The 20,825-nt window shown below is 40.9% G+C and overlaps 1 protein-coding gene across 13 annotated transcripts in view; it reads right to left on the reverse strand.

Annotated features, from left to right (window-relative positions):
* Positions 1 to 20,825, reverse strand: part of LOC107777356 (tRNA (carboxymethyluridine(34)-5-O)-methyltransferase-like) — a 42,451-nt gene that overhangs the window by 14,186 nt on the left and 7,440 nt on the right. For 4 of the 13 annotated variants that reach the window (XM_075254402.1, XM_075254425.1, XM_075254417.1 and 1 more), the window contains exon 2: positions 20,488 to 20,555. The exons of the other annotated variants lie outside the window; for them this stretch is intronic. The gene's annotated coding sequence lies outside the window, so the exon portion shown is untranslated. The remainder of the gene's footprint in view (positions 1 to 20,487; positions 20,556 to 20,825) is intronic. 13 annotated transcript variants of the gene reach the window in all.

Here is a 20,825-nt window from a genome sequence, read left to right on the forward strand (position 1 = left end):
AAGGTGTTGTCCTATGATGAATTATTTTTCCATCCTTGTTGTTTTGAGGTTTTATATACCTTGTGTGGAGCCTTGGGATTTTTGTTGTAAAATTAATTGATTTTGTTGTATCTTTGGAATTGATTGTGGCCTATGGACAATTTGTGATATGAATTGTGGTATGGTGTTATTGTGATAATATTCTGTGTAAATCATTGTGTAATTTGAGTTATTATTATGAGGACATAAGAGTGGCATTCCATTATTGATATTACGTGGGTATAAGGGTGGCATTTCACTGTGGTTATGTGTGTTGGGATATTGTCTGGGCGGAGTGATAAGGGTGGCTATTATACGGAGCGATAAGAGAGGCTATTATAGGAGTGATAAGGGTGGCTATAGGAGAGATAAGGGTGGCTATTGTCAGGGATGATATGTGATGATGCGGGGTATTGTGTTGGTAATTGTTATGTGATGATGGGGGATATTGGGCTGGTAATATTTATGTCGTGTTGTGAATTCCTTGTGAGTTCTTTTACATATTGTGCAATTTATTTTATAAATTCAGTAAATTTGATAATAGTAAGATATATGTTGAAATTATGAGCCTGTGAATATTGTCGGGCGGATTATGATATGGGCACGAGGTGCCGGAAAAAATATGATGAATTTATTATTGGCATGTAAATTGTCCGTGCAGTTATGATATGAAATATGGGCACGAGGTGTCGTGGTTATATAATTAAAATTATATTGGCACGTGAATTTTCCGTGTTGTTGTGATATGAAATATGAGCACGAGGTGCCGTGAGTAAATGATGACGATATTGGCACGTGAGTTGTCCATACAGTTGTGATAGAAATATTGGCACGAAGTGCCATGGAAATATGAAAATGGGATGAGACCCGTATTTATGATTTGAAATGAGGTGTCCCATAGTGACTTTTATTTGAAAGAATTATATTCGAAAAATATTATTTGAAAGAATTTTTATTCGAAAGATATTTATTTGGAAGAATTATATTGGGAAGATATTTGTTTGGAAGAATTATGAGAAAGATATTTATTTGAAGGAAGTATGTTCGAAATATATTTATCGAAAAATATTATATCCTAAAGATTACTATTGGGAAGATTTATAGGCGAAAGATTAATATTTGAAGAATTTGATTAATTGGTCGTACTTGTATTCATTATTTACTGATATATATATATGGTGTTCTTGTTGCCCTGTTGTTTATATCACTGGTTGATTATTGTTTCCATCATTGTTATTTGTTTCGTATTATTTTTTTACGCTATATTGAACAGGTTATTAGACTAGTGAGTGTCTTGACTGTACCTCGTCACTACTCCACCGAGGTTAGTCTTGATACTTACTGGGTACCGCTGTGGTGTACTCATACTATAATTCTGTACATTTTTTATGTACAGAGCCAAGTATTGGAGATATAGGACTCGGACAGAGTTAGAGTGTGATCGCAAGGATTCAAGGTAGAGCTGCTTGGTCATCGCAGTCCCTTGGAGTCTTTTCCTTTTATCGTATTGTCAATTATTATTTGAGCAGTAGTGTATATTTAATTTCCTTCAAATTATTTCATGTATTCAGTTAGAGTTTGTGACTCAGTACTACCAGTCTTGGGAGGTTGTATCTTTATTTCCGTTGTTGGTTTTGATTATTAAAAAAATGACTTGAATTGTTATTACAAATGGCTTACTTAGTCTTAGAGACTAAGTGCCATCATGACATTTATGGTGGGATTTTGGGTCGTGACATGTGTGAGCACGTGATTTTTGCCCTATATGAATTACTCTCATAGATCCAAGAAAATAATTTTCTCCCTTTATTTGCAATTTCGTAGATTTTTGTAGCATTTTTCGTTAATTGTTTGCATTTGTCTGCGCGTGTTAATTTTGTTTAATTAATGAAAAATACAAAAAAAAAATAATATTGCATTTGCATTTAGGATTTAATTTTACATCTTGTTAGACTAATTAGCAAATTAGTTGTCCTATAGAAATGGGAAAATTACAAAAATTAGTTTATTTTTGCACTTTTAACTTTAGTTTTGAATTTTAGTAGTTTTCCTTTAATTTGGTTTTTAATTAATTGTGGTAATTATTAGTTAAAGTTAATTAATTCAATTTGATAGGATATTGTGATTAGGAATTAATTTAGGTTTATTTTAAAGAAATGAAAAGAAAAAGAGGAATTAAAGGGAAAGGAAGAGATTGAAAAGAAGGCTAATTTTTGGGTTTTGGCAATTGAATTGCTCAGGCCCAGTCCGTTTTCCCCAGAACCCGCCCCAAACCAAGCCATAACCCGTGTCCAACCCGGTCCCCCACCAAACGATCCAAAACGACCCCGTTTCAGCAGCATGCGATCAAGACCGTTGAATTTGCTTAATCAAACGGTCCTGAATTGGGGTGGGTTTAGTATATAAATATCCGAATCACTCTCACCCCCCTCTCATCGTCTCTCTCACCCTCGTCTCTTCAGAGACCACCCCCAAAACCCTAGCAGCCACCCCTTTTTCCCACCGCTTTAGGGTGGCGGCGCCACCTCCAATCACTCCCAAAATAACACCCCATGACCACCAAAACCCCATCTTCCCAAATCCTTACTCCATTCCCCTCGAATATGGCTGAAACTCTTCGAATATTGAATCTGAGCTCAAGCCCTAGAAGCCAAATCCCGACCAGTGCATGCAAGGTTAATGCTCCAGTTTCTTATGAGTGTTCAATGCCGATCTTATCACGAAACAATGTTATTTGCCTGTTCTTGACAAAGAACAGGTTATTGACATTATTTCGTGATTTAAATTGGAAGGTCAGTCAGGTTCGAGCCCTGAATCGGTGAGTTTCTCTTAGTCGTTTGTTTGTTCTTGATATTTCACCTCCTGTTCTTCTTCGTCATTTCCTCTCCGTGTAGTTGAGCTTTCTTCCTACTGAAACTAGTTTGAACCCAGCTTCTTCCCTTTTAGGTTAATTTGTTTCTTCATACTTGCTTCCCTTCATGTTTGGTTTTTCTTCGCAAATTGCTAATATCTGTGCCCCGATTTTGTCTGCCCATTTTTGCTTAGGTTTTAGGGTTTAAATTTCTAATTTTCCCCTCCTTTTTCTCACTGATCTTTTACAATGTAGTATTTTCTATTTTATTTGTTTAATTTCATTTGTTTCATTTTCTTTGTTTAATTGATGATCTATAATAGTCAATTCTGAGTTTGATTAGTAAAAATTAACTCATGCCTAAAATCAGAGGTGCTTGTGTTTACCCTCAAGTTTTGGATTTGTTCTTTCTCTGGTTTCGTTTGGTTAGTTCTAAGTACTCAACCCCTTATAAGTAACTATGGTTACCACTGACCTAGTTAAAAGGGCTGGTTTAGTTGGACTTTAGGTTAACTTAACCCAAGTTAACAATTGAGGGGTAAATAACCGGGGTTTTAAGGGTAGTCTAGGAAATCTAAGTAGGGAATATTTTAGTAACTGAATAGGAAGCTTCTAGGAAGCTGGGGAGGGGGACTGATTTTAAGCTCTGAAATTTAAATAAAGGACTCCTAAGCAAAAAACAAAAATTCCAGAAGGTTTTAAGTACAAATGTGAATTCTTTAAGGCTGCCCTAATGCCTTGCCTATAAAGGCATCATAACTTGGCATTCATGGGAGGAGGTTTTTGGAAGAAAAAAGAAAGACTGAAAACTGAAACAGCTGAGTCCCTTTGGAAAATTCTGAATCCATTACATTATTTGTTTAGAAAACTGCTCAAACTCTGCTCATTTAGGAGTCTTCTGATTTGATTTGGTGAACAAAACTTCTGAAAAATCATAGCTTCTCATTTTGGGATTTGAAATGGATTGAATTTGGGTCTTGGAAAGAGTTTTGGTTTAAGTTCTGCTGGTTGGTCACTGTTCCATTAGTTTCTCTAGGCTAATTTCATTGTTCGACTGATTGAATCTGGGGCTGTATTCTGCTACTATTTACTGCTGATCCTTCACTTCTTTTTCCTTTGCAAATTCCAGGTATGCCTTTGAAACTGTCATGGAATTGAAGCTTGACTGAATCTGTGTAAAGATCTGGAAACTTGAGTTGGAATTTAAATGGAAACACTAGTTCTTGCTGTAATTACTGCTAGTTTCTGCTATCTTATGTTATTAAATTCCCCAGTTCTGTAGTAATTTAGTTCTCTTGCATATGTTGGTTTGTTTGTTCATGTTAGTGGCTTAAGGTGGTGTTGGTTTCTTAGGATAGGTGTTTAAATTCGGAATGTCAGCATTGTAATAATGTTTGAACTCTATTGTATGAATGAACTGTTAGACATGTTGTAGTAGAAGATTGCTTGAGGGTGTCAGTTTAGTGTTCCTATAGTTTGAAATTAGAATTTGTCATATTGAAGTGTTGTCCAGGGTCCTGCTTTGTAATTTGAAAAGCATTGCAGTATTGTACTTAGTCAAAACTGCCTTTTTAAATGATCTAAGTGAGCTTAAATTTCCTATGTTTGTTTGTGGGATTAGTTTGGAGATTAAATACAAGCATGAACCTCTGTTGCTTGTTATCAGTGCACTTGATGATAGAAGTGTTTGGTGAGCTAATAGCTTGTGGAGGCTTTTGTGTTGGATAGGACTCGACATTGAGTCCTGATTTCCAATTTTGGTTTTGCAAGTCTTTGGTTCATGAAGCCTTAGATTTCTGGGCCATTTACAAAAGAAGATGGCACGTTGGATGCATTGGGCTTGTCTGCTGAGCCCAATAGCTTGTATTGTTGTTCATTTCATATAGCAGACCTGATTCAATTGCTTGCTAAAAATAAAATCAACACTTTAGTTTAATTAATTTGTGCCAATTGTTTTAAACCATGGATTAACCTGCTAATTCGACTTCATGTTCCATGTTGGTATTAGTTGATTGGCATTCTGGATCAGCATAATAATTTGGAGCCTAGAAACCGGGCTTAGCACAGACCCAACTGAAGGGTATGACCCTTGGGCGCCTTTCTTCATCAGGAATTGGGCTTAGCTTGAGCCCAAAGCTGGAGGACATTTTTAAAAAGGGGTATGTTCAATGGTATGATTGAAGTAGTTTCCTTTTGGTCCTTTAATTCTCTAATACAATGCGTTTTAGTAAACTTGTAGGGTAGAACCTTTAGTTAAAAAATAATTAGAATTCCCATAAGTTTTCCCTTAATTAATTAATTAGATTTTTAAAAGTAGATTGTAGGTGTGCCATATTAGACAACACAAATAGCTATGGCCCTCCAAAGTTTAGTTTTAATTCCCTTTAAAATAAATCGAGGTGTGCTGTGCCAAACAAATCTCAATTGCATGGTCCTCGTTTAATTAATGTTTTATCCTTAGAAATCAAGGCGTGCCATTTAGCGAATTTCCCATGGCACTCGCAAAGTTGAAGTGCGTAGTTGCTTTAGGCGCGTTATTTTAATAATTTACCTTCCTAAACTCGGGTGCACATTTATGTGACCCAAATCCAAATCTCAACAATGTTAGATAAAATATGTCGAGGACCGCGGGTGCATTTATGTGACGTGGTTCAAGGCGTGTTTTTAATAACGTTGCAATCTTCCTAAAAAATAATTAAAAGTGGTTAATAAAGTTAAAATTGAACCATAGGCTAAAACATGTATTAAAATCAGATAATAGGCCAATTATAACAGTTGAGCGACCGTGCTAGAACCACGAAATTCGGGAATGCCTAACACCTTCTCCTGAATTAACAGAATTCCTTACCCGGATTTCTGTGTTCGCAGACTGTGATACAGAGTCGATCTTTCCTCGAATCGGGATTTGAATCGGTTAGTTAGGACACCATAATTATCCCATGTGGCGACTTTGAATTTTTAAAATGAAATAATCCCATTTCGATTGTCACTATAATCGGAAAAACTCTCTTATATACTCCCTTCCGGGGGTATAGGTAAAAAGGAGGTGTGACAGCTCTAGCGACTCTGCTAGGGACCGAACCCAGAATCTCTGGTTCAGGGTTCAAAATTCGAGCTTAGATTAATTGTTATATTTGGCTTTATCTATTATCTGATTTTATTACATGTTTGGGCCTAATGTGCTAAATGTTGCTTTTACCGCTTTGATACTATGTGAACTGTATATAAACTGTTCCGAAACCCTTCTCTTCTCATCTTCGGGGATGTGCACGCTGGTCGTGACTCCCTATTCTGTTAGTGTCATATCTTGAAATAAGAAAGAGGCTCGGACAAGTTACTAAGCCGGATGGCCTTTTGGTTTCATGTACGTAGCCCCCTCCTCGGCTCGAGTTGTCCGCTCGGGTACACAAGTCTAGAACAAATACCCAGGTTTTGAACCTAGAAATAACTCAGCCTCATGTCGAACCCCTAGTAGGAGTGTTTGTTTGCATCATGTACATTTGACTTTGGAGACTCAACACAGGGGTTGGGTCTGTCTAGGACAGGTGTACCCGAAATGAAAAGACTATCCTGATGCATCTTACTTGCTACTTGTGCATTCATTTGCTTCAGATTTGCATGTTGACCGGCTTATAGGGGAAAAGTTGAGAGAAGGAAAGTCAATGTGAGGGCTGAGAGAGATAATTGTCTGTTTTTGAAAAACCAATGTCCTAAATATACTGAAACTCTGCCGAAATTTCGAAAAAAAAGGTTTTTTGAAAATAGTTGGTTTTGTTTCGTCAAAATTGGCCGAACTACGCCAGTTTGATTCTTACCGAATGTGGGATACGTAGGCAACCCCCATCGGGTCCAACTTCCCTTTTGCAAAAATAGCCCAAAAAGAACAAAAAATTTATTTTTATTTTAAATAAGCAGGGTAATGCCATTTTTGTCTAAAATAGCCGAATATCCCCAAAAGGACGCTGGAAGACTGTTGTTGCAAGAACAACCAACTTTGGTCTCTTTTTCGAATTTTTGGCCGGTTAGCAAGCACATTAAAATCTTCTCCCCGGAAGTGCTGAAAGGCCGTATTTGCAAAGCCGGTTTTTATTTTTGAAATGACAATTTGAAAAAAAATATTAACTTTTCTTGAGTCAAATGAGTCATGATTTTGCTTAATCACCCTAATAAATGTACAGAATGAGCACAAGTCAAAATTTGCCAATAACAGTCATGAACAAGATCCCTTTGGAGCTGTGTATGTGGTGGAAAGATCTGGGTAAATCAGCGCAAGATAAAGTCAATCTATACTTGGAAGGTCTCACCGGGTTATTGAAGATCAGGCCTAGAGGAGACATCATAAAGGCGTTGGTTACATTCTGGGACCCGGCCCACAACGTGTTTCATTTCTCAGATTTTGAATTCACCCCAACTTTGGAAGAAATAGCCGGGTATATTGGGAGCACTGAGGTTTCTATGAGACACAAATATCTGATTGCTCCAAGAGTCGTCGTTGTGCACAGGTTCCTAGATTCCTTAAAGATAAGCAGGGGGATCCACAGCCCAGATTTGGCAGCTAGTTTTTCTACTCCGCAGTTTATATACTAGCAATACAGACACATAGGAGGGTTTAATAATACAGAAAGCAAAACTTGTAGCAAAGGGAATCGCCTCAAATGGGAAGAACACAGGTGCTTTACTTTTATGGTGGTATTCTTGGGTCTTCTGGTGTTTCCTAGGAAAGATGGAAATATCGATATACGGATAGCTGGGGTCGTCAGCACTTTGCTTACTCAGGTCAAAAGCACCCTCGCACCCATGATAGTGTCTGAAATCTTCCGCGCTCTCACAGCCTACAAAGCCGGAGGAAACTTTTTTGAAGGGTGCAACTTATTGCTATAGATGTGGATGATTGAACATCTATGTCATCGTCCTCAATACATGAGCTATGGGTCGACAGAGAAAAACTGCATAAAAGAATTTTATACAAGGGTCGACGGGTTTATCCTGCCAGAAAGGGTCACAGAATGGTTATCACATCTCCGTTCCATCACTGCAGACCAAATAGAATAGACGTTCGGGTGGCTTCCTATAGATGAAATCGTATACATACCAGCTACCGGACCTCACTTCCTCCTGATGGGTTTCAAAAGTATCCAGCCTTATGCCCCTACCGGGTTTTGAGACAGTTGGGGAGATGTCAAATAGTTCCAAAAAATGAAGACCTTAGTGCTCAGGTAGTCGAGATTGGTCTTGATGGTCAGTTTCATGAAGCAGCAGTCCGCCAGATTTGGAGCGAGTGTCAGTACCTGACGGCAAATACCTGCGTGCGCGATCTATCCAAAGGTGAAGTTTCATCAGGGTACCTGCTTGGTATAAAAGGTAAATTGAGTTTGGAAGGCCGGCCAAAAGACTCCATCTTCAAGAATTTGTCGAGGCGTCACAAGCGCAATGGGATTGGTTGGCCAAAGAAAATGAATATAGGGCTACCATAAGCAAGATGGAAAAGCAAGTCAAGGACCTTCAATTCAATAATGGTTTGCAAGCCACCGCAGATGAGGGTGAGAAGAAAAAGCTAGCCAAGGAGAATGAAGCCCTTCGAGCCCAGATTCGGGAAGTGAAAATAGCAGCTGAAAATCCCGCCAGAAGTGCAAAAGATGAAAAGCTTATAAAGAACCTTAGGCAGAAGGTGAGTGAGTATGGTTTTGATTTGAACAAGGCGGAGGGTGAATTAGCAAGGGCTCGAACAAAATTGGCTAAGAATGCGGAAGAACGAGAGTGCTTGGTTAAAGCGTTAAAAGGAAAATATGACAATGAGGTTGTGGGGTTGAAGAAAAGGGTCACCATCTTTGGGAACAAAATGATCAAGCAAGCAAAAGATTTTTAAGGCAGAAAGAGAACACTGTTATGCAGCGATGGCATAGTTAGAAAGAGATCTGCAACAACTTCAAGAACAGAATCATATAGCTGAACAAACTTTGGAAGCTAGGGCCCAACAGATTGGGCGTTTGTTGCAAGAAAAGGGCGTCATAAGAGAAAGGGTCAGAAGGATCGCCGACTACATCACAATGAAATGCAGTAAGTGCGAGGACATGACTAGATCCATGTTCTTCTCCACTGTGATGATCTTTGTCCGCCAGATAATGGAAGATCTCTACCATCTCCAAGGGGATTTGGCGCATAGGCCCGTGGCGAGACCGAATGATGTCTTGCGGGCCCCAGGAGCAGTTGAGGCATTGATGTATTCATGATTTTCATTAGAGTCTGTTAGTCTGTATTTTCATCTTGGAGTCTGTTAGTCTGTTTTCGAGTCTGTATTTTCATCTTTCCATTGGAGTCTGTTAGTTTCTTTTTCGAGTCTGTTGGTTTTTGAATCTTTGTAATCAAAACGTTTATTTTATGAAAAAATTTAAAATCCCAAAATATTTTTGTTATTTATTTTTACACTTATCCCCCAAAACTACGCAAAGATTTGATTCATGCGGGGTCATAATATGTAGGCAATCTCCATAGGATTCGATCATAACCAAAAGAGAAAAAGAGAGAGAAAAGAAAAAGAAAAGAAAGAGAAAATGAGAAACTGTGAGAAGAAAGAGAAATGAGAGAATAAAGAACAACGAGAAACCAAGCAAAAAAAAAAGAAGGAAGAAAAAAAGAGAGAGAAAAGAGAAGTTGCAAATAGAAATAAGAGAAAAGTCGGGATGACGCAAGAAACCGATCAAATGCATTATAGAAATGGTTAACGGCTTAGGTGCATTACATTCTCCCAAATGTGCGGTTGCCTATCTATTAAGCTCTAACTGCTAACAAGTTTGTTGTTGATAATCAGTACAGGATGGCGGTTAGTTTGTTGGCATTCTGGCAACTCACTCATACAACACCCGGTCCAAAAATAAGTCGATCATGGATAACCAGGAACTTGATGCGAGTGTTATCGATCCTTCGAGAGAGGGGAAGAGTCGGATGTTAATTTGAAATAAGAGATGTATAAGCTGAAACAACAAGATGGCCGAGATGTACCAAGCATGGGTAAAAGGGAACCTGCCACCACTTTACCCCACCAACCCTGCCTTTGTCCCGCCATTGGCTCAGTCCTAGGAACCTCTCACGGCCGATTCATCCCCGGGCTTTTCCATTGACCACCACTATTAGGGCACTACTTCCCAAACACCACAAGCTCCACCACCCAAACCAGTTCCATACCCTCCTCCACCAGCCACTCCTGTTTTCGTGGCACCCCCACCCACTACACTCCACCAATCCTCTAGCGAGCCCTATTCCAGGCCCATGATAACCAATATTACCCCCCGGAGCCCATTTTCAAAGATCCAGAACCCTATTCCAACACTCCTCGTTTTGATCTCCCTGTGGAAACTGAGAAACCATCTAAAAATCCTGAACTAGAGGAGATGTTTAGGAAAGTTAAGAGCTTGGAACAGTCCTTCAGGAATATGCAGGGGTTGGGAGGTCAGGTAAGCGTGGCTTACAAAGATCTATGTTTATTCCCAGATGTTCAGCTACCAGTGGGATTTAAGATGCCCAAGTTTGATTTGTATGATGGGCATGGAGACCCAGTGACGCACTTGAGAGGTTTCTGTAGGAAAATGAGGGGAGCTGGAGGGAAAGACGAGTTGCTAATGGCATATTTCAATTAGAGTTTGAGTGGTTCGGCGCTGGAGTGGTACACTCGACAGGATCACGGAAGATGGTATACATGGGATGATCTAGCCCAAGCATTCGCTTGTAACTTCCAGTACAATCTCGAGATTATTCTGGATGGGTTGTCTTTGACAAAGACTGAGAAAAAGCACAATGAAAGCTTCAGGGGTATGGTTTTCGGTGGAGAGAACAGGCAGCAAGGGTTGACCCTCCAATGAAAGAAAGTGAAATGGTGGATTATTTTCTACAGGCCTTAGAACATACTTACTACGGTCATCTGGTATCAGCTATAGGCAAGTCCTTCAATGAAGTGGTGAAAATGAGCGGTATTGTAGAAAAGGGACTTAAGTCAAACAAAATCATGAGCTATTCGGCTATTAAGGCAACCACCCAGGCCATTCAAAGCGGAACTGGGGGAGTGCTTGGAAAGAAGAAGAAAGAGAATGTAGCAACAATTGATTAAGGAGCTTGGTTCGGACCTAGGGGTCTCCTCACCACTATAATCATCCTCGACCTCACCACCAAACCTACCCCCATACCCCGTATGATCCACCCCAACACTACTACCCACCACCAGACCCCCATTTTTCTGTCCACCATGCCCAAGCATACATCCCCCTGCCTACGCACAATGGCGTGCGCCAACCCCACAAAATACCTACCCAGCTCCACAAAATGCCTACCCACCCCCACGAGCCTACCAAAACCCTACTAGACCAGTTTTTCGGCCCAATCAAGCATTTAAGAACGAGAGGTTGTAGAAGAAGAAAACCTTCACTCCATTGGGAGAGTCCTATACTAGTTTGTTCCAAAGGCTGAGACAATTGGATATGCTGAGGCTGATCGAGTCAAAATTTCCAAATCCTCCCTCGAGAAATCTTGATTATTCTGTAAGTTGCGAATATTGTTCTGGTGCTCTAGGGCACGACACAGAGAAATGCTGGCAATTGAAAAATGTTATCCAAGAGCTCATTGATACAAATCGGATTGAAGTCCAAGCTGTGGAGGCACCCAATATCAACCAGAACCCATTTCCGACCCATCAAGAGACAAACATGATCGAGATAGTGCATAAAGAAGGGGAGCCCAAAAAGCCTTCGCAGACCGTCATGATGATCCGGTCCAGTGAGGTAAAGCCGGTTGAAAAATTAACAAGTAAGATATTAGTGATCAAGTTGAACGGGACAAACAGTGAGCCATCTGCGGTAGTCAAGAAGGGGTCCTCAAGTGATGTTGCAGTAAAACAAGAAAAAGCAAAAGTGGTTGTGCTAAGAGTGGCGAACAAGCCTGTTGTAATTGTGGAAGGTGCCCGCACAGATCCGGTTATTATCAAAACTGTAGCCCAGTTATCAATAGTCAATGGCAAGGCTATCCCGTGGAATTATGAACGGGTGACAATGACTTACAAAGGAAAAGAAGAAGTCTATAAGACCCATGCATTGACTCGGTCGGGGAGATGCTTTGCCCCCGAGGAGTTAAGAAAAGCTAAAACCTCCAAGATAACCCAGTGCTAGTGAAGAAAGCTGTGACCGAAGAAGAGGCAGAAGAATTTTTGAGAAAGATGAAGGTGCAAGACTATTCCATTGTGGAGCAGTTGAGGAAGACGCCTGCTCAGATTTCACTGTTGTCATTGTTAATCCATTCAGACGAGCATTGACGGGCATTGATGAAAATCTTGAATGAGGCCCACGTTCCTGACAAAATCTCAGAAAAACCATTTGGAAAAGATTGCCAACAAGATATTTGAGGTAAACAGTCACTTTTTCTGATGATGAGTTGTCCGTGGAGGGTACTGAGCACAATAGAGCCCTCTATCTTACAGTGAAATGCGAAGATTCCGTGGTTACTCGAGTATTGGTTGACAATGGTTCTAGTGTGAACATTTGCCCTCTCTCCACTTTGAACAAGTTGAAAGTGGATGATGAAAGGATTCACAAGAACAGTATCTACATGCGGGGATTTGACGGTGGAGGGAAAGATTCAGTTGGTGATATAATCCTTGAGTTGACAATAGGACTAATTGAATTCACCATGGAATTCCAGGTGCTGGATGTGGTTGTTTCCTACAATCTGCTGTCAGGTCGACCGTGGATTCATGCTGCCAAAGCAGTCCCGTCTACTCTGCATCAAATGGTCAAGTTTGAATGGGATAGACAGGAAATTGTTGTGCACGGCGAAAATAATTTGTGTGTTCCCAGTGATGCCATTGTTCCGTTCATTAAGGTTGAAGACGACAAGGGACCTTGGGTCTATCGGGTTTTCGACACAATATCAATCGAGAAAATTCCAGAAAGGAAATGCGTTCCAATGTCGAGGGTAACTGCCGCATCAGTCATGGTGGCTTTTGAAATGTTGAAAAATGGTTTTGTACCTGGTAAGGGTTTGGGTGCATCTCTGCAAGGTATAGTATAGTCGGTGTCTCTCCCTAAAAACTTGGATACATTTGGTTTGGGATTCAAGCCCACAGCCGCAGACGTGAAAAGAGCTAGAAAATTGAAACAGAGGGCATGGGTCCTCCCAAAGCCGGTCCCACGTCTCTCTAGATCGTTTGTCAAGCCTGGCACCAAGAAGCGCCCAGTAACAATAGTTCCTAGTTTTGTGGTTGGTCTTGATAAAGAGTTGATTGAAAGGTTTGAAAGGTTGTTCGACGATGTAAATATGGTGGAAGTTGGAGAAGGTTCCAGCAAGGTGGATGTACAATTTGTCGAGCCCATTGCAAAGCTCAACAATTGGGAAGCTACTCCTCTCCCTACCCGGAAGGAGTTTTGGTAGTTTGCTTTGATTTTCTTTCAGTTTATCTGGATTATTCCATAGTTGTAATTCAGATTCTATGTTCCGTCTGTTTGGATGTATAAACCTTGTTATCCTTTAAATTTAATGAAATGCAATTTCCTTTTTTCATCATTCCTGATAGTTTTATTTTTGTTTTTTTTTCTTCCTTGTACAGTTCTTTTTATGCTGATTTCAATGACATGACATGCATGAGGAATCTTCGTCCCAGTCTTAAAAGCCAATGTAATTCTAAATTAATAATTCAAGAAATAGAGTGTAATTATGAATCAGAATACGATGAGGATGAGGCCTTTGAAGAGATTACTACATAATTAAGCCATTTTGAAGAAACACCCAAGCCCATCCTAAGTGATACCGAAGCAATCAATTTAGGGTACCCAGATAATACCAGAGAAACTAAGATAAGTGTCCATCTTGAACCGCAACTCAGGGAAGAGATGATTAAAGCATTGTTTGAGTACAAAGATATTTTTGCATGGTCATATGATGACATGTAGGGTCTACGCACTGACTTGGTGATTCACAAATTGCCCACTGACCTGGCATTTCCTCCCGTCAAACAGAAGTTGAGGAAGTTCAAAACCGACATGAGTGTGAAGATCAAAGAAGAGGTCACAAAGCAGTTCGATGCAAAAGTCATTCGAGTCACGCGGTATCCCATTTGGTTAGCCAATGTTGTGCCTGTGCCAAAGAAGGATGGTAAGACCAGCGTGTGTGTTGATTACCGTGATCTCAACAAGGCAAGTCCAAAGGACAACTTCCCACTACCAAACATCCACATTTTGATTGATAATTTTGCCAAACATGAGATTGGGTCTTTTGTGGATTGCTATGCGAGCTATCATCAGATACTAATGGATGAGGAGGATGCAGAAAAAACGGCATTCATCACGCCATGGGGAACATACTGCTACCGGGTCATGCCCTTCAGTTTGAAAAATGATGGGGCAACTTACATGAGGGCAATGACGATCATATTCCATGACATGATACACACGGAGATCGAGGTTTATGTGGATGATGTAATCATAAAGTCTAGAAAGCAGTCTGACCATGTCAGAGATTTGAGAAAGTTTTTCCAAAGGCTTCGCAAGTACAATCTTAAGCTCAATCCTACAAAGTGTGCATTCGGGGTGCCGTCTGGAAAACTGTTGGGATTCATAGTCAGTCGTCGAGGTATTGAATTGGACCCGTCAAAGATCAAAGTTATCCAAGAATTTCCACCCCCAAGGAACAAGACTGAAGTGATGAGTTTATTAGGGAGGTTGAACTACATCAGCAGGTTTATTGCTCTGCTTACGACAACTTGTGAGCCTATCTTCAAACTATTGAAGAAGGATGTTACAGTAAAGTGGACAGATGAGTGTCAAGAAGCATTTGATAAGATAAAAGGGGTACTTGTCAAACCCACATGTGTTGGTGCCACTAGAACCGGGGAGACCTTTGATTCTGTATTTGGCGGTCCTGGAAAATTCATTTGGTTGTGTGTTGGGTCAGCATGACATCACCGGCAGGAAGGAGCAGGCCATCTATTATCTCAGCAAGAAGTTCACATCTTATGAGGTTAAGTACACTCACCTAGAAAGGACATGTTGCGCCCTAACTTGGGTAGCACAGAAGTTGAAGCATTATTTGTCATCTTACACTACTTACCTCATCTCTCATTTGGATCCGCTAAAGTATATCTTTCAGAATCCTATGCCTATAGGGAGTCTCGCAAAGTGGCAGATCTTGCTAACAGAATTTGACATCGTCTATATGACTCGGACTGCGATGAAAGCCCAGTCATTGGCCGAGAATCCAGTGGATGAAGAATATGAGCCTTTGAAGACTTACTTCCCTGGTGAAGAGGTAATGCACATTGATGAGTTGGAACAAGTTGAAGAGCCAGTTTGGGAACTTTTCTTTGATAGAGCTGCTAACATGAAAGGCGTTGGGATAGGAGCTGTACTTATTTATGAAACAGGGCATCACTACCCTGTTACATCTCAGCTTCGTTTCTATTGTACTAACAACATGGCTGAGTACGAGGCATGAATTTTAGGTTTGAGGTTAGCTGCCAACATGGGTGTCCAGGAAGTCTTGGGCTTGGGAGACTCGGACCTTCTGGTGCACTAAATTCAGGGAGAATGGGAAATACGGGATTTGAAACTCATACCATATCGACAATGTTTGCATGATCTTTGTCAGCGGTTTCGATCAGTATAGTTCAGGCATATTCCAAGGATCCATAATGAGGTTGTCGATGCTTTGGCTCTCTGGCGTCAATGTTACATCACCCAGATAAGGCTTATATTAACCCTTTGCATATTCAGGTCCATGATCAGCACGCTTACTGTAACATAGTGGAACAAGAACTTGATGGTGAGCCATGGTTCCACGACATCAGGGAGTACATCAGAATAAGAGTATATCCGGTACAAGCCACAGGTGATCAAAAGAGAACAATTCGTCATTTGGCAAGTGGATTTTTCTTCAGTGGAGGAGTTTTGTACAAAAGAACTCCAGATCTTGGATTGTTAAGATGCATAGATGCTAGACATGCCACAGCTATCATGACCGAAGTACATTCTGGAGTCTGTGGACCGCATATGAGTGGGTACGTTCTGGCAAAGAAGATTCTCCGAGCAGGTTATTATTGGCTCACCATGGAGCGAGATTGTATCAGTTTTGTGCGTAAATGTCATGAATGCCAAGTACACGGAGATTTGATTCATTCTCCGCCATCTGAATTGCACACAATGTCTGCACTATGGCCTTTTGTTGCTTGGGGCATGGATGTCATTGGACCGATTGAGCTAGCAGCATCCAATGGGCACAGGTTCATTCTAGTAGCCATTGATTATTTCACCAAGTGGGTTGAAGAAAAAACTTTCAAGTCTGTGACCAAGAAAGCAGTGGTATATTTTGTTCACTCAAATATCATTTGTCGGTTCGGGATACAAAAGGTAATCATCACAGATAATGGTGCTAATCTCAATAGTCACTTGATAAAAGAGGTATGTCAACAGTTTAAGATTACGCATCGCAATTCCACCCCATACCGTCTCAAGGCGAACGGAGCAGTCGAGGCAGCCAACAAGAACATAAAAAAGATACTTCGGAAAATGGTGGAGGGTTCCAGGCAGTGGCATGAAAAGTTGCCCTTTGCATTGTTGGGTTATCGCACTACTGTTCGCACTTCAGTAGGGGCAACTCCTTATTTGTTGGTATATGGCACTGAAGCAGTGATACCCGCGGAAGTTGAAATCTCATCCCTTCGAATTGTCGCTGAAGCCAAAATTGATGATGATGAGTGGGTCAAAACCCGCCTGGAGTAATTGAGTTTGATCAATGAGAAAAGATTGGCAGCAGTGTGTCATGGCCAGTTGTATTAACAGAGAATGGCAAGAGCATATAACAAGAAGGTGCGTCCACGGAAATTTGAAGTGGGTCAACAAATATTGAAACGTATCCTTCCACATCAGGCTGAAGCAAAAGGCAAGTTCGCCCCAAATTGGCAGGGGTCGTTCACCGTAACGAGAGTGTTGTCCAATGGTACTTTGTATTTAACAGATATAGAAGGCAAATGTGTAGACATGGCTATCAATTCTAATGCAGTCAAAAGATATTATGTATGATTTCTTTGGTTTAAATTGTATTTGTTTGCACTTGGCATGTTCTGAAGATTGGAATGACGAAGGCATTTTGTTCTGCAATCTAAACACTTTATCCTTTGTTACCCCTTTTGAGCCTTATTTATTTTCTTTCATACCCCTCTTTTGGAATCAGTAGCAAAGTTCAGAAACGCAGTCGCAAAAGATAAGTAAAGGAAAAGAAAGAAAAGAGAAGGAAAAAAAAAGAAGTAAAGAAAAGAAAAAGAGAGAACAACAAAAAGAGAAAAAAGAAAGAAAAAGAAAAGAGAAAATCACAACAACAAAGCAATTTCTATGTCATGAACTACGTTCGACCTGATTCCTTTTAAGGATACGTAGGTAGCCTCACGGTTCGGTCCCATCAAAGTAAAAATTCAAAAGTCCCCAAGCAAAAAAACTGGGGCAAAAGTTGTGGTTGTTGTAAGAAATCTGATTCCGAAAGTTGTAATCTTGAAGCCATTTGAATTGTTTTGAGCCTTTTGATACCCTTATTTCTAATCCCATCCAAACCCACATTACGGTCCAAAGAAAGACCTTCCGATCAATCTTCGAGAGATGCCAAGTCGAGCAAGTGGAGGCGATTCATATCAGGGGCAACACTTCGGTCCAAACGAAGGAAATGAAAATGAGAATCTTATTGGTGAAAACCCTCGCGGGCACCATAAGGTGATGAAAGCTGAGAGAAATCAAAATAAGAGTCTTATTGGTGAAAACCTTCACGGGCACCTTAAGGCGAAAGTGAGTTGAGAGATGAACAAATGAGAGAGGTTTGTTGGTGAAAATCTTTCGGGGCACCGCAGGCCGAACAAGGACAAGGTTTTGGTGAAAAAATTGGGTTTTGAAGATCTTGGGGCATAAAGTACGACAACTGAAAGTTGATTGGTTGGACAGACTGGGCCGATTAATCCGAAATGCATGTCATGATCATTGGTGCCGACTGCTCCACCCAGATAAGTTTCTTTTCTTTTTCCATTTCAGACAGTCTTCCAGTTTTGGATTTTTCTTATCCCTAACTCTCAAAGTCATTGCATTTCATTTCTTCTGGGTTTATTTCTCTAAGATGTTTCCAATGTCAGTTCTGTTTAAGCGAATAAGAAAGGATTTCAAATCTCTCTACCAACTTCCAAAATTGCACAAAAGCACAGCGCGACCAAAGCATTGTTAGAGATAGTATTATGTGAAATGGGATATAAAAGGTTAGCAGAAGTTCCATCGGTGAAATGGTTTAGTAATTTCGTGGGAGATGCAGAGGTGCAGATAGATAGGTCAGAGATGCAACACAACAGTTGGGTATAGAACACTCGGGTTATCCAAGGTCATGTGGGTGAAAGTCAGTCAGAAAGTCAAACGGTTTTTGGCCAGTTTGGGGAAGCCAGTCAAAGCAGAGCATGGCAGCGGAGAGGCCACCTTCAGCAAGAATGCCACAAACTAACCACCACATTTTAAACTGACAAGATTTTTCTTTGATTGAAATAGGGGCAGGAAATTTTGTTTGTTTTGGAAAACCCCTCTGTAAAGGAAAACAAGCACCAGACAGGTTTGATCATAAATTCTCAGGACCCTCCTGGAAAATGGGACCTAGTCTAAAATTCAAAACAATCATGAGTAGCAAAATCTAGCATAAATGTACCCCAAAGGAATATAAATTGGCTTCAATTTTTTCATGTTTGAGATAGAATTCAATTAAGAGCTTCCAGGACCCTCCTGAATAATGGGACTTAGCTTTAAGATTTCCATTAGATAACAAGATTTAGCGTAAGTTCTACTGTAGGGTAGTATAATTCAGCCGTAAAAGTTGTCACTCTTAAGATAAGACTTGATTTTCGATTTTCAGGACCCTCCTGGATAATGGGATGTAGTTTTAAGACCCTCTTAGATAACAAGGTTTAGTGGGAGTCATACCTTTAGAAGATATAATTTAGATGTAAAGCTGTCATTTAACTAGGAGTTCTCAGGACCCTCCTGGATAATGGGATTTAGCTTTCAAATTCATAGAGATATTTGGTGACATGATTCAATTAACACTCATAGATGCGCCCAGCACCAAACTGGGGTAGGAAAATTTCTTTTGTTTTGTTTGTTTTGTTGTAAGGAAAACTTTAATTGTAAGCAGTTTCAGATGAACAATTAAAGTTTTGGCATCAGACGCCCACCTGGGGAGCAAGGGAATACAATTAAAGTTTTGGCAATCAGGCTCCCACCTGGAGAGCAAGGGAATACAGTTCAAGTTTCGGAAATCAGGCGCCCACCTGGAGAGCAAGGGAATACAGTTGAAGTTTTGGCAATCAGGCGCCCACCTAGAGAGCAAGGGAGTACAATTAAAGTTTTGGCAATCAGGCGCCCACCTGGAGAGCAAGGGAATACAATTAAAGTTTCATTAATCAGGCGCCCACCTGGAGAGCAAGGGAATATAGTTGAAGTTTCGGCAATCAGGCGCCCACCTGGAAAGCAAGGGAGTACAATTGAAGTTTGGGCAATCAGGCGCCTACCTGGAGAGCAAGGGAATACAGTTCAAGTATTGGCAATCAGGCGCCCACCTGGAGAGTAAGGGAGTACAGATCAAGTTTCGGCAGTCAGGCGCTCACCTGGAGAGCAAGGGAATACGGTTGAAGTTTTGGCAATCAGGCGTCCACCTGGAGAGAAAGGGAATACAGCTAAGGTTTTAGGTAATCAGGCGCCCACCTAGAAAGAAAGGGAATACAGTTAAATTTTTGGCAATCAGGCGCCCACCTGGAGAGCAAGGGAATATAGTTGAAGTTTCAGCAATCAGGCGCCCATCTGGAAAGTAAGGGAGTACAATTGAAGTTTGGGCAATCAGGCGCCTACCTGGAGACTGTATTGGCAATCAGGCGCCCACCTGGAGAGTAAGGGAGTACAGATCAAGTTTCGGCAGTCAGGCGCTCACCTGGAGAGCAAGGGAATATGGTTGAAGTTTTGGCAATCAGGCGTCCACCTGGAGAGAAAGGGAATACAGTTAAGGTTTTAGGTAATCAGGCGCCCACCTAGAAAGAAAGGGAATACAGTTAAAGTTTTGGCAATCAGGCGCCCACCTGGAGAGCAAGGGAATACAGTTCAAGTTTTGGCAATCAGGCGCCCACCTGGAAAGCAAGGGAATACAGTTAAAGGTTTGGCAATCAGGCGCCCACTTGGAGAGCAAGGGAATATAGCTAAGGTTTTAGGTAATCAGACGCCCACCTGGAAAGCAAGAGAATACAGTTAAAGTTTTGGCAATCAGGTGCCCACCTGGAGAGCAAGGGAATACAACTAAGGTTTTGGTAATCAGGCGCCCACTTGGAAAGCAAGGGAATACAGTTAAAATTTTGGCAATCAGGCGCCCACCTGGAGAGCAAGGGAATACAACTAAGGTTTTGGTAATCAGGCGCCCACCTAGAAAGCAAGGGAATACAGATAAAGTTTTGGCAATCAGGCGCCCACCCGGAGAGTAAGGGAGAACAACACCAGTTTTAAGGAAGGGAAACAATTTAAGCGTCGGTAATCAGGATCCCACCTGGAGAACAAAGTAACTCAAAGTATTGGTAATCAGGAGCCCACCTGGAGAACGAAGGGAAAGCAGCAATATTCGGAGGAAGACGATTCAAGTTCAGCAATCAGGCGTCCACCTGGAGAAAAGGGAAAGCATCTCAGATTACAATTCGAGTCGACAACAAAGGGACTTCACCTGGAGAATACAAGTCAACAAGGCAACATGAATCGCAAGATTAAGATTGAGGATATAGATAGGATTTTTGTAACGTTTAGATCATAGTTTAGTCTAGCTTCTTTTATTTTGTCACGGTGTAATAAGGAGTTCAGTAATCAGTAGCAGCAGCAACAACAATAGTGAAATCACAACTTCATGGTAGTCCCAGCTACCAAAACTTCCCGAACTA

This window comes from Nicotiana tabacum, chromosome 1 (assembly GCF_000715075.1).
Source record: "Nicotiana tabacum cultivar K326 chromosome 1, ASM71507v2, whole genome shotgun sequence".
In the NCBI taxonomy this organism is placed as follows: domain Eukaryota; kingdom Viridiplantae; phylum Streptophyta; class Magnoliopsida; order Solanales; family Solanaceae; genus Nicotiana; species Nicotiana tabacum.